The sequence below is a fragment of the Parasteatoda tepidariorum genome, chromosome 9, assembly GCF_982258835.1.
Source record: "Parasteatoda tepidariorum strain Cologne lab strain chromosome 9, Ptep-v5.0, whole genome shotgun sequence".
Classification (NCBI taxonomy): Eukaryota; Metazoa; Arthropoda; class Arachnida; order Araneae; family Theridiidae; genus Parasteatoda; species Parasteatoda tepidariorum.
In genome coordinates, this window is record NC_141763.1 from 28,124,148 (window position 1) to 28,139,084 (window position 14,937).

The following is a 14,937-nucleotide window of genomic DNA, read 5'->3' on the forward strand; positions in this document are numbered from 1 at the left end:
GTTTAGTTGTGTACAATTCCTGAAAAGTCGTTCATGTACTACTTTTTTTGTAAATAATTTTTTCTAGAAAAAGGAAAATCACCGCACTAGTGGTGAAATCAGCTCACTAGTGGTGTAAGACCATGAGTGGGAAACATGCTAACCCTATTAGAAAATTAGGTAGAATTTCAGTGAACAAGTAATCGACATTTATTTATACATATAATTTACACGTGATGTAAATTACATTCATAATATTCTTTAATTATCTTCTTCCTCTGCTGCACCGCAACTTTCATGAGCCCAGCAAAGACATACATCCAGGGGGGGGGGGCAGCATCTGGTAACACCTCATCTGACTCGAGGGCATAGGTTATCGAAATGAAATAGAACAGCGCTATTGTTAGGCTAAACTAAATCCTTATTGTTTGTTAGGTTATGAATCGTTAGTAAAATAAGTTGAGCTAAAAATTATTTCTGTAGGTTACCGCATAGGTTATAGAGCATAGGCTATCGAAATGAAACAGAACAGCTCTATTATTAGCCTAAACTAAATCCTTATCGTTTGTTAGGGTATGAATTTTTAGTAAACGTATAAATCTTTAGTAAAATAAGTTGGGCTAAAAATTATTTTCATAACGGTCATGTCCAATAAAAAGGAATAGTTTAAAAACAAAAGAACATTAGAGAATTGACGAGTTTAAACAAACTTGTCTACATAGACGCCATGAATTAATCAACAGCAAGCCAATATGGTAGATACTACTTGAGTAGTAAAGTGTGGTTCAGAGCTTGTCTGCTGGAAAACAGATATAGTTTCGCCACAATATAGATACCCGATTTTACCCCTACATACTTTGAAGTATTCATATGTGATAAAAATATTTTCAGTGCATTTATCATGATGTGAAACTGATTTTATATAATTAAATTGGACGTTAAATTTATGAAACTTTAAGAAATTTGAAGAAAAATTCGTCACCACCATTTTTTTAATTTTTCCACGTTGTGGGGCTATTTGTATTTGGTTTCGTTGTAGTGTACCTGGGCATCTGAGGCCTTACGGCCCTTTTCCCATTCATCTTGAATTTAGACAAAGAAACAACATACATGACAAAAATAGAGTTTGGAGAGCAAAATGGACACTAGCATTAGGAACTTGATCTGAGTTCTATTTCAGTGGACCTGTCCACGAGGCGGACACATCACACTTTCATCCGAAGTTGTGTCCGTCGGCACTTGTAATAATGGCATTGTCTTGCATTAAGAGCAGGGCTGAAAGCCTATATATTCCAAGACGGATAAAAAAGACTGGTATAAAAGGCATTTTGTTCTAGCATTTTTTTAAGAAACATTACATTTCTATAACTACCGGGATTTTTTTTTTACAATTATTGCATATTTATATATCTATGTAAAACTGCTTCATTCCGGAAGAAAAGCTAACATAAGCTTATTCCCTTATGACCTGATAACATAGGACAACACAGATTCGACGAATCAGTTAATAGCGCTTCGGGCCAAACACTGAGCTGTCCGAAATATCCAGCATCCTGATGAGAAGAAGATAATAGATTTTCTCCTCCCGTAAACAAGTTAAAACTGAAATGGTTTTACAACCAGCTTTTTTTCTTTTCTGTCACGCTTTTACCCATCATTTGGGTGAATGCATAAATGTGTTATTCAGATCTGAGACTAAACTAGTTTATTAATTTTTCATAACTACCGCTATATAAAGAAAAACATTTTGCATAAATAAATACTTTCAATAGTCATTTTAATCAAATATGAATGTTGAGTTGTTAAAATTTAAATAAAGGCTGACGAAAGTTGGCATTTTAAAATTAACTGCTTGTAGCATCGTTCAATGCGCGAAATAAAATTTTTCTCTCACTGTAACCAAAATGCTGGTTAGTTTCCATCAAAAGAATTCTCCACGAAGACAAATTTCGCCCTATACTTCATCCAGGAGTTCCTTTGCCTTCTGGATTGGGTTCAAAATTACAAGGTTACGGAATAAACATAAATAGTCGTTTACCCGAAATTGGGTTGGCTGTTCAACTACTGTTATAAAACAAAATATGCATTGAAAATATTGGGTTAATATAGGGGTAAAAAGACTTACTATATATAAAGCTGATTTATTTACATCAAACTCTTCCTTAGAATTGTTTCCAGGTAAGTACTTCACGAGTTTCGAGACTTTCTACTAGTTAGCACCACAGTATACAGAAACTTCTTATTGTCTACGTGAAAATTACAGTGTTTCATCGAAAGCAATCTTAAAGAGCGCTTTTCTGATCAGTTTTAAAATGTTGCTTATCGCGTTGCTCAAAAGCCCTTCAAATATTTTTCAAAAATAAGATTGTTTGGAAAATTGCTATTGGAGCAAATTGTAATTGATAAGAAAATATCTCATAGTTGTTTTTTAATAGTTTGTAAAAGAGTGGAATATAAAAGAGTGGAAACTCTTTGGAAAAATTAAGATATCTCCGGATTTATAAGTTTACAAATCGGTTAACGCTTGGGATAAAAGCATTTGATCCAATGATGAAGTGTAAAAAAAAAATCTGATGCTGCACTTCAAAAAAACATAATTTTTTCTTAAATTAAAAAAAAAATAATAATCATATTTATCATTTGAATTTTACTCACCCAAATTAACTGTTTATCCACAACATTTGGGGGAACAATTATTTTTATGTAATTAAAACTTATATTCAAAATCACATTTCTCCCAATGTTTCCTTGTTATCATTTCAAGCAACAACATTCTTTACGCGGGCGCGAACATTAGGTCAGTGAAAGCGAACGCAAACAGATGAAGAGAGAAAAGAAGAAAAAAAGAAGACTCGCTTCTGGAGTCGATGCCAAGAAAGAAAACAAGATGCAAAGCATATTGAGTTGAAGTCCTACTTTCCTTCGAAGAAAGCAGGAGGAGCAGCTGACAAAAATGAATGGATAAATTACAATTCGCCGTCTGACGGTGAAGAAAATTAAGAAAAACAGTCCCCTCTTCTTTTTTTTTTTTTTTTTTTTTTTTTTTTTTTTGTCAACGAGAGAAGATTATTTTGTAATCACGTGTAAACTGGGAAGCTAGCAATGATTGACATGATAAGATGGGAGAATCTTTGGGTTGTGATTCCTGTGAAGGATGTAAACAAATTGAAATAATGTTGCATTCATAATGGCAGGGAACGATGCTCGAGATCGTAATCATAGTGCACTGGTTTTTCTAGACACTAAAAACTTTGTCAATTACTCGAATTAGTTTTTTAATTGACTTTGACTATTATATGTCATCATAGCTGCTAAAACTCCCGGAAGATTTTTTTTTTGTATTAAAAATGATAGTAAAAATTATGTTCTTATATATATTTCATACCTGCCAACTTTTAATCCTTTCGAGGATGGTTTTTAACCAGAGGTAGTAAATTTGAATTTAAATTACAATTGGGTATAATATAGCCTACGTCACAGGTTGTGTTGTTCCTACTAAGTTTAACCCATGAACGGCATTTTCTGCGAGCCTAACTTCAAGCCACAAATAAACAAACGAAGTGTTCGATCGTTTAAATAGCTGCTCGCCAGATTTTATTGCATTATAAAGAAAAGTTATTGAAACTAAATACAACTAAATAAACAACAACAACTAAAACAAATAACAACAACTACTAATAACAATAACTAAATAAACAACAACTAAATTCCATTCGTTTAGCATTGCGTCATATGTTGTTCCTACTAAATCGAAGTAGTTGTGTTTTTTTCATATTATACCCAATTCTAGCAGAAACATATGCTGTTTTTGGATAAAGCTTATCTGGACAAACACGACAGTATTTTATATCTATATATATGCTAAAACTTTTTAAAAATAGTGGTGGTGAAAAAGATTTTTAAATTAAGTTTATAAATGGAAGGAATATATAGAAAGCATACATTTTACTACCACTTTAAACATAGAAATAAAATTTTACGCCAAATGCGTAAAAGTTGGCAGGTATTTATAAATTCAAGAATAAAATATTATTTTATTCTTGAATTTATAAATTTAATTTTGAAGAATTTTAAACACCACAAAAAGTAAATAAATAAAAATTTTTTACAAATGCATGATATCAGTCCTGTTAAATTTAATTTTGAATTCGTTTTAATTATTCAAGCAAAGTGCTTGAAACATTCATAAAAGCAACTCCACTGCCTGCTTACTTCAATGCTCAACCATAATAGTGCTAAAATTCCAGATGAATGGATTAGGTAGACTTTCTTTAAAAGGCTGACGAAGACTACGAAATGATTCGAATAATTTTGAATGTTTTATGAATATTTGAATTGTTTAAGAGTAGAAGTGGGTAACAAATCCTTAAATGAAATTTACTAACCCAAGTTTTAACATAAATTTTAGACTACTAGAAAAAAAAACATTTCTACAAAATGGAGCAAGTTGAAATCCTTGTGATAATGAAAAATGGTATGATTTTGAACAATAGCAAACATTTATGTATCTAAAATTAAATGTTTAATTCTTTTCTCACTGTATTAGGAAAATAATTTCAAGATCGTGCAAAAGGTGCCACTCATCCGACTGCTAATTACATTACATTTTTAGCTTTTTCAAAAGGAATTATAAACCCAAAACTCTGGGGAAGAGTTTTTCCCCGTGGCATTAGATTTTTTAAACGGACATTTTCGTGTCGCTGATTTTAAATCTGCAGTTGGTTTCTGTATACAAGCTGCAATTTTTATGTAATTTATATTCCTGAAGAGGATTTTTCTTAAAAAATCTCTCGAATAAATGCTAACTGTCCCCACTTCTCTGCTACGTAGGTAGTGGTAGGAAGAAGGCTACAATGCATTTTAGTTTATGATGCAATACGTGAAGACATAGCTGCCAACTACTTACTGTCCGCAGCATTTCATTAATGAATTATATAAATTTATTTTTTATTCTCGCATTGATTAATTTAATTTAATATGATTTTGACTACCACTAAATGCAAATAAATCAATATTATATTTGAAAAAATATTATATAAAAAATTTATATATAAGCAGAGATGCCAACTTGCTCCGGACAGCGAATTAATATTTTCGAGTGGCAGTTTATTAATTGTGATTTTTGGTTTAATAAATTTAATTTAGTAGATTTTTATCCACCACTATTTCAAAATAATTCGAAGACTTATATCATTCGCCACTTAGCTGTAATTAATTCATGCTAATCCTTTTAAAAAGTAAGAAAAATTAGTCAAATATTTTCAAATTCGAATTGTATTTATTTACCGTTTTTTAAATTATTTTAGCTTGTCCGGAGCAGTTGGCATCTCTGTATAAGTATATATATATAGATATAAGGAAACAAAAAGGAGTGTAAAACATCATAGCATTTCAATTAGTTATTTATCATTGCTTGGGAATATACCTCTTCAGAAGGTATAAAAGCTGGCAGGTCTGGTTAAGATAATATTTTTTGCTTTAATTTATCTTTTTAAATGGACCATACGTTATATGTATGCATACAAACCCATACTTGACAATCCAGATAAAAATAAATTAACTGAAAATATAATTAGAAAAAATCTGCAGATTTCCAAGCAAAATTAATATTAGATTTGAAAAGATTAGAAAAAATTTTATCACCGGTATTATTAGCAGTTACATTCTATACTATACTCATGGATACCAACTAGCATGGTAGTTTGGTAAGATTGATAACTATAAATTCTTAAACATGACTGCTACTTAAGCAGAAAAAGGTAAAAAACTGGTAGTAAGTACATTTCTGTTTTTCCCTTTTTTCAGCAGAGGTTAAACTTTTTGTAACGGCACTTATTAAATTACTTTTTGGGATTGGCGAGTCTTAAATGTATTCGTACGGAATCAGAATCAGGATAGTAAAAAATCAAAAGCGGTAGCTTAAGTTTGGCACATCTAATTTGACAGACTTATTTTTGCTTTCACTTAAAATCTAACACATCCATTCCCAGGTTGTTAAAAGTGTAAGTATACAATTTTTAATTCGAACTAAGTAGTGGTGAGTTAAATAAAACAGACTATTATTACCTCACCCTCAAATAAACAGCTATATAAATGGTTTGGCTACCAGTTTTTTTCTTTTTTACCTTGATTATCGACACACTAAGAATGCATATATGACTCACCCGTTTCGAAGATGTTAAGAGCTATAAACACAGGCGCAATGAATATATTATACATGCTTTACTTATAGACACCGTGTGTTTAATTTTTCCGAAAAAAGAGGCATAATTAAGTATTCTTTTTTCCAGTTTCTTAAATTTGCCAAATGGCTAGCAGTTCTGCTTAAAGGATTAAGAATTTTATACAATTCAAGTCATTTCGCCACTATTGAAATGTATAATTATTTAATATGTCTTCAGACCTACCAACTTTTAATCCCTTCCATTATCATTTTTCCCAGTGGTATTAAAATGGAATTAAAACTTCAATTTTAAGCAAACAAATGCGTTGTATTTGAAAAAAATTCAGTTGACAACCATGATAGTAACGCATATTAATATATAAGCTTAATTTTTGTAAGAATAGTGGTGATCAAAATCATATAAAAATTAAATTTATAAAAGAAAAAATAGTATATATTTACTACCACTTTAAATATGAAAATAAAATCTCCCGCAAAATCCGGGAGAGTTGGCAGGTATGTGTCTTATATATTTGAATTACTGATTTGCGCCAAAACAAAGTAGACATTTTCTAATATTCGCAACTGTAGTTGGTTTGAAAATATCACATTCCTTTAATTCAGTATCGATGCGAAGATATTAATTATATATTTTTTTGGACACGAATTTCTTGTTTTTTTCCAAATAAATGCTGAAAATGATATTAATTTTCCACTAATATTTAATTTTACCAATAAAGAAAACATGTTCCAAATATAATTGCATGACTAATTATATAATCATCATATAAAACTGATCTGAATCATATACCTATTCAATAAATCAGATTGGACCCGTTAAGGCAGGTGCCTAATCTAGGTGGTAATATCATACCTACCAACTTTGAATCCCTTTCATTATCATTTTTCCCAGTGGTATTAAAATGGAATTAAAACTTCAATTTTAAGCAAACAAATACGTTGTATTTGAGGAAACTTAAGTTGACAACCATGAGAGTAACGCATATTAATATATATGCTTAATTTTTGTAAGAATAGTGGTGATCAATATCATTTAAATATTAAGATTATAAAAGAAAAAATAGTACATAATTACTACCACTTTAAATATGAAAATAAAATCTTCCGGAAAATCCGGAATAGTTGGCAGGTATGTAATATTTTAGGAGCAATTCTAAAGTGTAATTAAATAATTGTTATGCATTTACCTTAATATCTTTCTTTTTATATTTGAAGTGGTTATGGAAGGCTTTCTGTTTATTCCTTACATTTATAAATTTTATTTCAAATGACTTTACGTACATTTAAATAAATTAAGCATAAAAATAAAAAACAATTTATCTCCCTATCATTATAAATATCTAATCATGGCTATTTTCAATTTTCTTTGCAATTCATGTAAATCTTCGATCTAGTTGTACTCTCTAATCATGGCAATATTATTATGTAATCATACTGTCACATAACTCAAAATGTCTGTATACACTGTATTATTTTCATGATGGATGGGTTAGAGGCCGCTGCGCGGCCTAGGCACCCAATTTATTTTAAATAAAGGAAAGGAAAGGAATCATTATAAATTTTAAAATATAATATTCTTAGTGGAATAGAAACATAGGTGATTTGGTAAATTAAAACTTGAAGTTTAAAATACTACAATTAATCAATGATTTAAATAAAAACATATGTAGATAAGATCTATTTGTTGGCTAGTTATGATTATAGATGTATTAATAGTTTTATTTTTTGGAAAAGATTTCCAAACTAAATTGTTGTTTTACTACCACTTTGTGAAGTCTTCTTCTTCAACGACCGTACTAGTTGCCAGGTATTCGTTAGTGTATTGAAGTCACCAAATATATGTTTTCATTTTACTACCGCTGGAAAAAATCAACTTCGGAAAGATTAGAAGTTAGCAAGTATGATTTGAGCTCAGATTCGAAAGCACACTGAAAACAAGAGAATAAAATTTGCATGGTTTAATAAAATTTTTTGTTGCGATTGTCTTAAAGATATTAATGTAAAACCGCCATTGATACACTATATGATTACTAATTCTTTACGAATTTTATGCTGTCAAAAATAACTTGTAAACAATATATCGAGTTTTATTAATAGTTTACGTATAGAAAAAAAAAGTGAATCCGATGCCTAGTTTTGTTAATCTAATTCCGCCCAATTACAACACACCCTTTGAATTAAAATAAAATTTAGCATAGGTTTATTCAGAGATAGAAAATATATAAAAATTACATTTTGTTCCCAAAAAGAAGAACAAAATAATGTTCGATACATATCTTATTAGTTGCAAACGACCTTCGCTTTCACAGTGTGGTGGAATTCTCCGGGTGGTCGTGCATCACTCATTTTAATTAAGCCTCAAACTGCGATGCATTCAAGGCCCGTTTGATTTATAAAAGTTGATTTTCGAAACATCAATTCATTATTTATAATCAGCGAAATACATCCAAAATGTGGCACCAATTAAAAAAGGGTTGTTTACATCCTTGCAGACAAAATTTCATCTGAGAGACGATTCCACAGCTGAGGGACAATAATTTTACGCTGGCTTTTTTTTTTTTTTTTTTTTTTTTTTTTATAATTATGAATATTGTAATGGATTACTAATTATTATGTATTACGAATATGCTAATGTATTACGAATTAGGTATTCTATGTATATTATTATGCATTACTAAGGTGTTTCAGACATATAATTTTTTGAGAAATATATTTTTTAATTTCGTGTATCATCACGTGCGAGACAAAATCGTGGAATCGCTTAATACATTAAATCTACAAAACACGCAAGAACATTGTAGGTTATGTTGGTATAAATTCGTAATTAAAGCAGCGAATCCATCTAACAAAACTTACAAAAATCGAAAATGTTATTTGCTATGGAAAAACAAGGTATTTGTATCAAAATTTTATTAATATGAAAATCAATGTGTCATATATACGCTACGTAATTAAAAAAGCAAGAGAGTCAGACATACAGCACAGGTCAAATTTATTGATAAAATAATTAGGCAAAATTATATATATGTGTGTGCGTGCGTGCGTGCGTGCGTGCGTGCGTGCGTGCGTGCGTGTGTGTGTGTGTGTGTGTGCACAATGTGCCTCTGACCTGTATGTCTGACTCTTGCTATATATAGATGAGCCTTTTAAGTTTTGACTAGCTTTGACACGGTGTGTTTTATGAAATAAAACCACTTGATCTCGTATAGCTACTGAAAGTAAAAAAATAAATGAATAAAAATAAGAACTAAGCATGTATTTTAAGAAAGTCTACAGGATGTTCCGAAACTCGGGAGCAAAAATTCAAGGAGTCGAAAAAATATCTAAACAAGCAATTCTCCATACAAAGCATTAGCGGAGAGCAAGCGGTGAACCATTGGAAGGTATTCGTTACTGTCACATAAAAGAACAAAATACAAAACTGATTAATTAAATTAAATTAATTTGACGTATATTAAACACGTGCGTCACAGGTGAAACACCAGCCTTACCGCTCTCTTAAGCAGTTTCTGAAATTTTTCCGAACGAGCAGCCAATAAAATTAATTTTATACTTTCTTTATCCATTGGATGTTTCGTTTCGTTCATTCACATGACTACATTAGATACTTACTAGTGGCTCAACGCTTGAACTTCATCCATGTATAGTTTGTCTAAAGTAAGAACTCCCCCCAGCCATTCGCCAACTCTTTCAAGTAGATAAGATGAGCTTCTAGATGGTTATGGGCTAACACGGTAGACCGAAGAAAAAGATTCCCTTTCTCTCGCCGAGCCGAGCCAAAACTTATCCTAAACAATGACCCCACAGCTCTCTTTGAAATAGTTATACCTCGTTACCATAGTCACCGCCACGGGTTCAGACGAATGTCTAGGGGAGTTCTTACTTTAGACAAACTATACTAGCCTCTACAAACCATTCACACTACTCATGGCCGCAATAGATCTATCATTTGAAAATTTTTACAGGCGGTAGATGCTGCTGCCATCTATACATGAAAATATGATTTTTTATACGTTATACCAGGTAACGTTGAAGTAGAAAAGACGAGTAAACCGGGTAGTAGCCCTTAACCTTAAAAAAAAAATACTGCAGCATACCTTAAGCAAATGTATTTCGGGAAGTGGCACTTTTAATCCTAAAAAAACATCAGCGTTGGGTGTACCAGGCAAAAGTATAAAAGATAATAGCACTTAACCTTAAAAGTGCCTCATCTTAAGGTTCTTTTTTTTTACTCTTGATATGAACTTTCAATTCTATTTTTTCTAAGAAAGCAAACCTTTTTCATAATTATACTTTTGTCCTTAATTTAATTTTCTTATTATTTTGATGGCTGACTTTTAATCACAAATCGAAAAATTTCTCTTCGTTATATCGACCAGCTCCCAGCTGCACATGCGCTAACGTAAAAGTGATACTATTAGCCAGTAACCATTGCGTTTTACGTTACCATTATTTCCTTCTCTCGCTTCTTACTTTCAGTCAGGGATATTTTAATTCTCCCAAAAGCAAGGTAGAAATAAACTTTCTTTTTCTTTACCCGTTTCTTCTTTGTTTCTGGTATACAAACAGCTTTGACAATATGTAGTATAATAAAATACGATAAGTCCAAATAAACAATTTTTAAAGAAATTAATCTGGCAGTGCTTCTTATAAGGTATAGTAAGTTGTGCCTCTTATCGATAGTAAAATATCAGTCAATTACGCATAGAATTTATTTTCTCTTATCACCATAAAAAAATTTTCTCAAAATTTCATTGCATACTTATTCTATATTTAAACTTGTATTCTGTATTTCAAAGAGGATTTATCGATAAAAAAGAATTTTTTTTCTTAAAAATCATTAACTCCCTTAAGCTAAAAAGAGTTTAAATGCATCTTGCTGAACTGGTTTTTACGTTAAAGGCAAGTTTCAACAAACACTAAAAGTAATTAATGAATGGTTGAGCTTTCATGCGCAGTTTAAGTAGTAAATGAGGCGTGTAACAAAATCACGGTAATTAAATGTGACAAGCAGTGAAAAATGAAGACACATCCCCTCTTAATGGTTGTAACTCATAACCCTTTCAACTGGCTTTCTATGTAAATGAGCACCGCGTACCCGTTTATGCAATGAATAAAGTCACTCCTAAAAATTGTCCAATATCACATTCCTGCTATATAAACCGTAGAGATAACTCGACCTGTATTTAGCAGTCGAAACTAAAATATTGTAGCTCGTGGCTCTAATTTTATTTCTTTTCAAATTTCGTTAGTTTTATCTACATTTTAAAAAAAAAGAAGGGAAGAACGCCTTGTTTGAGAACTTTTCTACGAACTTTCTCTAAAGATCTAGGTCGTATTTAAATGAGGAACACTTCTGTTTCTTAATCGAAATAGCCTGGAAAATAAATTTCGATTAAAGTGTTTCTTAGAAAAGATAATCACTAGTCAATAATTCGCAATAAATGAATCCCTTGAAGGTATATATATATATATATATATATATATATATATATATATATATATATATATATATATATATATATATATATATATATATATATATATATATATATATATATATATATATATATATATATATATATATATATAAGATAGAATACTATGGCTTGCGCTTGCACAAAATTAGTAAATTTCGCAATTTACTCAACTTAATAAAGTGGCATTTTATATTAATTTTTTAATGATTTATCTATGAAGGGGAACGAAATGAACTCAAACGAAAATAATTTATAAGGGGCCCCACGTGAGCCTGAAACTGTAAACGGTGAGGGGGAGGGGAATAATAAAATGCCAAATTTTAAAAAACTCGCATAAGAAACTTTTTCGACATGTATTTAGCTTACTATAATACTTTTTTTACTTCCTTTTATATATATAATTTACAATGTAAATCATAGTAGTAATAACATTGAATTGTTATGTAGATTAAACAAGCTATGATTGAATTGATAAAATGGATTGTAGTTACGACTGAATAGATAAAATAAATTAAATAAAAAAAAATGAGCACTTCTTATATTTTCAGTTATACCTGGCACCCCTGCATATATTAAAATATAAATTTTGCTACCACAGGGAAAAACAATTCCTCACAAAGCGTAGAAAGTTGGGAACTTTGATTTAGTGATTTCGATATACTCTATAATGCATATTCCATCAGTTTTCACTGTCTTCCGATTAATAACCAAAAATGAATAACTATGTCTTTCAATGAATAACCCATAACTGCCTTTCTATCATTAATGAACAAGAATTAAATGAATAACGTAGCTGGTAGTTAGAAAGTATTTGTCTAAGGGGCGATAGATAAATAATTCAAGTTGAAAAAGTTTTTTTAAAACTAAGCTAATTTGCCAGCACTTGAAGGTTTTAAAATGTCAAACTAGTATATTTTACATGCATATGATTAAATTTGACGAACCAAAACTTAAAGTAACGAAAGTTTATCATCCATAACTTATACATTTTAAAATAAATAATGACACAGCTTAGAGAAATATGATCTCTCGACGACCGTACAAGTTGGCAGTTATGAAATAACTAATTAAGAACAAACCCATAAAATTTCGTTTTTATTTTCGTACTTGAGATTTTCTATATTTTAGTCACTTAATCAAAATGTAATGACTCTCAGCTCACACCGACCAAAAAGTTGACATAAAATATCCTCAGTGGTAGCCGTATTATAGTTTAAAACCCCCTTACTTACCGTGGGAGATTTTAGGGGTTTTCCTCTTCATGCACCGCAAAAGTTTAAGTTGATCCCAACGTATGATTTAAGAGTTCCCTTGTCTGCTTGTTTGGTTTCAAAATCACAAGGTTACGGAGTCATGAATCCAAAAATGGATGGGCACCCATAAATTCCAACTGCTCCAGATTTGACAAAATATTTTAAGAAACGTAGAGAACTATGAACTAAAATTTACAGATTTTTGGTCTATTTTGCCAATTTTTTAAAAGGCTCAACACGGCATAACTGAAGCAAGGTGGCGTTCTATATTAGTTTTTGAATTATTTAGAAGTATAATATTGCGTTAAAAATGTATAAATCAAGTTTACTAAAACAAGAATCATGCATTAAAACACTATTACTAGAAAATATTTGTCCGCTGTTAGAAGCAAGTTGGCCTCTCTGAAAGCCTGAGATATATATATATATATATATATATATATATATATATATATATATATATATATATATATATATATATATACTATATATATATATATATATATATATATATATATATATATATATTATATATATATATATATATACATATATATATATATATATATATATATATATATATATATATATATATATATATATATATATATATATATATATATATATATATATATATATATATATATATATATATATATATATATATATATATATATATATATATATATATATACACACAGAGAGAAAGAATCACTCTCTTCAACTACATTCCTCTTTCGTTTAAGAGAATTCTTACTAGTTAAAATAGTAAGAAGCCTTTTACTGATTTCTCACCTGTTTAAAACTAAGCTTTCAAATTTAAGGGGTAGACGCACAAATCACTTCCATAAAATTAGTATTAATTTTAATGACACAATTAGATATTTCAATCATTGCGTAGCTATTTCCGCACTTCTGTAAGCATTGTATTTTTAAAAACACGTACTTAAATATTTTTCATTATAAAAACCGTTTTTAAGATTAGTAATTAATAAAACCTCAAAAACTTTTTGGCGACTTGACCATGAAAATGACAATGCAAAACGTTGTTTGTATGAAAAGAAAAATGAAACACTTCAATTTTTCATTTTTATTTATATACCTGATTAAAATAGGAGTCCGCGTTGCATAAGGATTAAAGAATGTAACTTAACCAGGTGCCCAGGGAATGTTTCGTAGCAATCTGACCTTCATTTCGATATATTACGATTGCTAGGTATCAAAGCGGGGGTGTTCATGAGTTCATCCTAAACAACATTAGCAAATGTAATTCTGATTTCAGTGGTTAATATAGTTGACGAGATGTGTAAGATATTTGTAAGAGTATAGAATTAAAATGAACCTTGAGGTTTTCAATTGTTCGAAAGTTTCCTCTAAGTTTTTTTTTAAATAAGAAATAAGGAACAATTAACTTATTTAGAAGGAATGTGAAATTAGGTGCTTTCAAAAAGTTTGAATGACTTGTAGTGGAAAAATATACAGCAGACCAACAATTGATGGCCTTTTGTGTGTGAAGAAAGCCATAAAAAAAGTTAAGAAAAATATAAGAGGCAGCCATTTTCTGATTATATTTATTGCGTATAATTTCTTGTTTTGTCAATTTCAAACAACCAATTCAAGAGAAAATTAAGACTAAATTAAATCTTTTGTAACTAAAAATATTTTGCAACTTTATTTCACCAGAAATTAGTTGGACATGAGAACTTTTATTTATTTCTTATCCTTTTTTTTGAATCCTAAAAACATCTCAAAAATTAGCTTACCACAGACTCGTAATGAACCTAACAAATTAGCAATTATAGCTTTAGGCACGATGCTTTGTGATGACGATATTTATTATTAGAATGATTACAAATTGATCATAATTTTTATTTCATCAATTTCTGCACTGTTAATTGATAGATTTTTTTATATTTTCGTATTGATCAAATAATGCAGTGTTTCTCAAAGTCTGGTACGCGTACACCCAGGGGTATGGGAACATTTTAGCCGGGGTACGAGTTCTTATGCGAAATATCTTGCAACAAACGAAAATTTCGAA

The 14,937-nt window shown here is 30.0% G+C and overlaps 1 protein-coding gene across 2 annotated transcripts in view; it reads right to left on the reverse strand.

The window, feature by feature from the left end:
* The window catches only part of LOC107447662 (alkaline phosphatase), a 37,506-nt gene extending 34,542 nt beyond the window's left edge, over positions 1-2,964 (reverse strand). Inside the window, exon 1 of one of the 2 annotated variants that reach the window (XM_071186370.2) lies at positions 2,635-2,964. The gene's annotated coding sequence lies outside the window, so the exon portion shown is untranslated. Of the gene's footprint in view, positions 1-2,104 lie in introns of both variants that reach the window. The other variant, XM_087151142.1, reaches the window with a different exon arrangement.
* Positions 2,965-14,937: the final 11,973 nt, after the last annotated feature.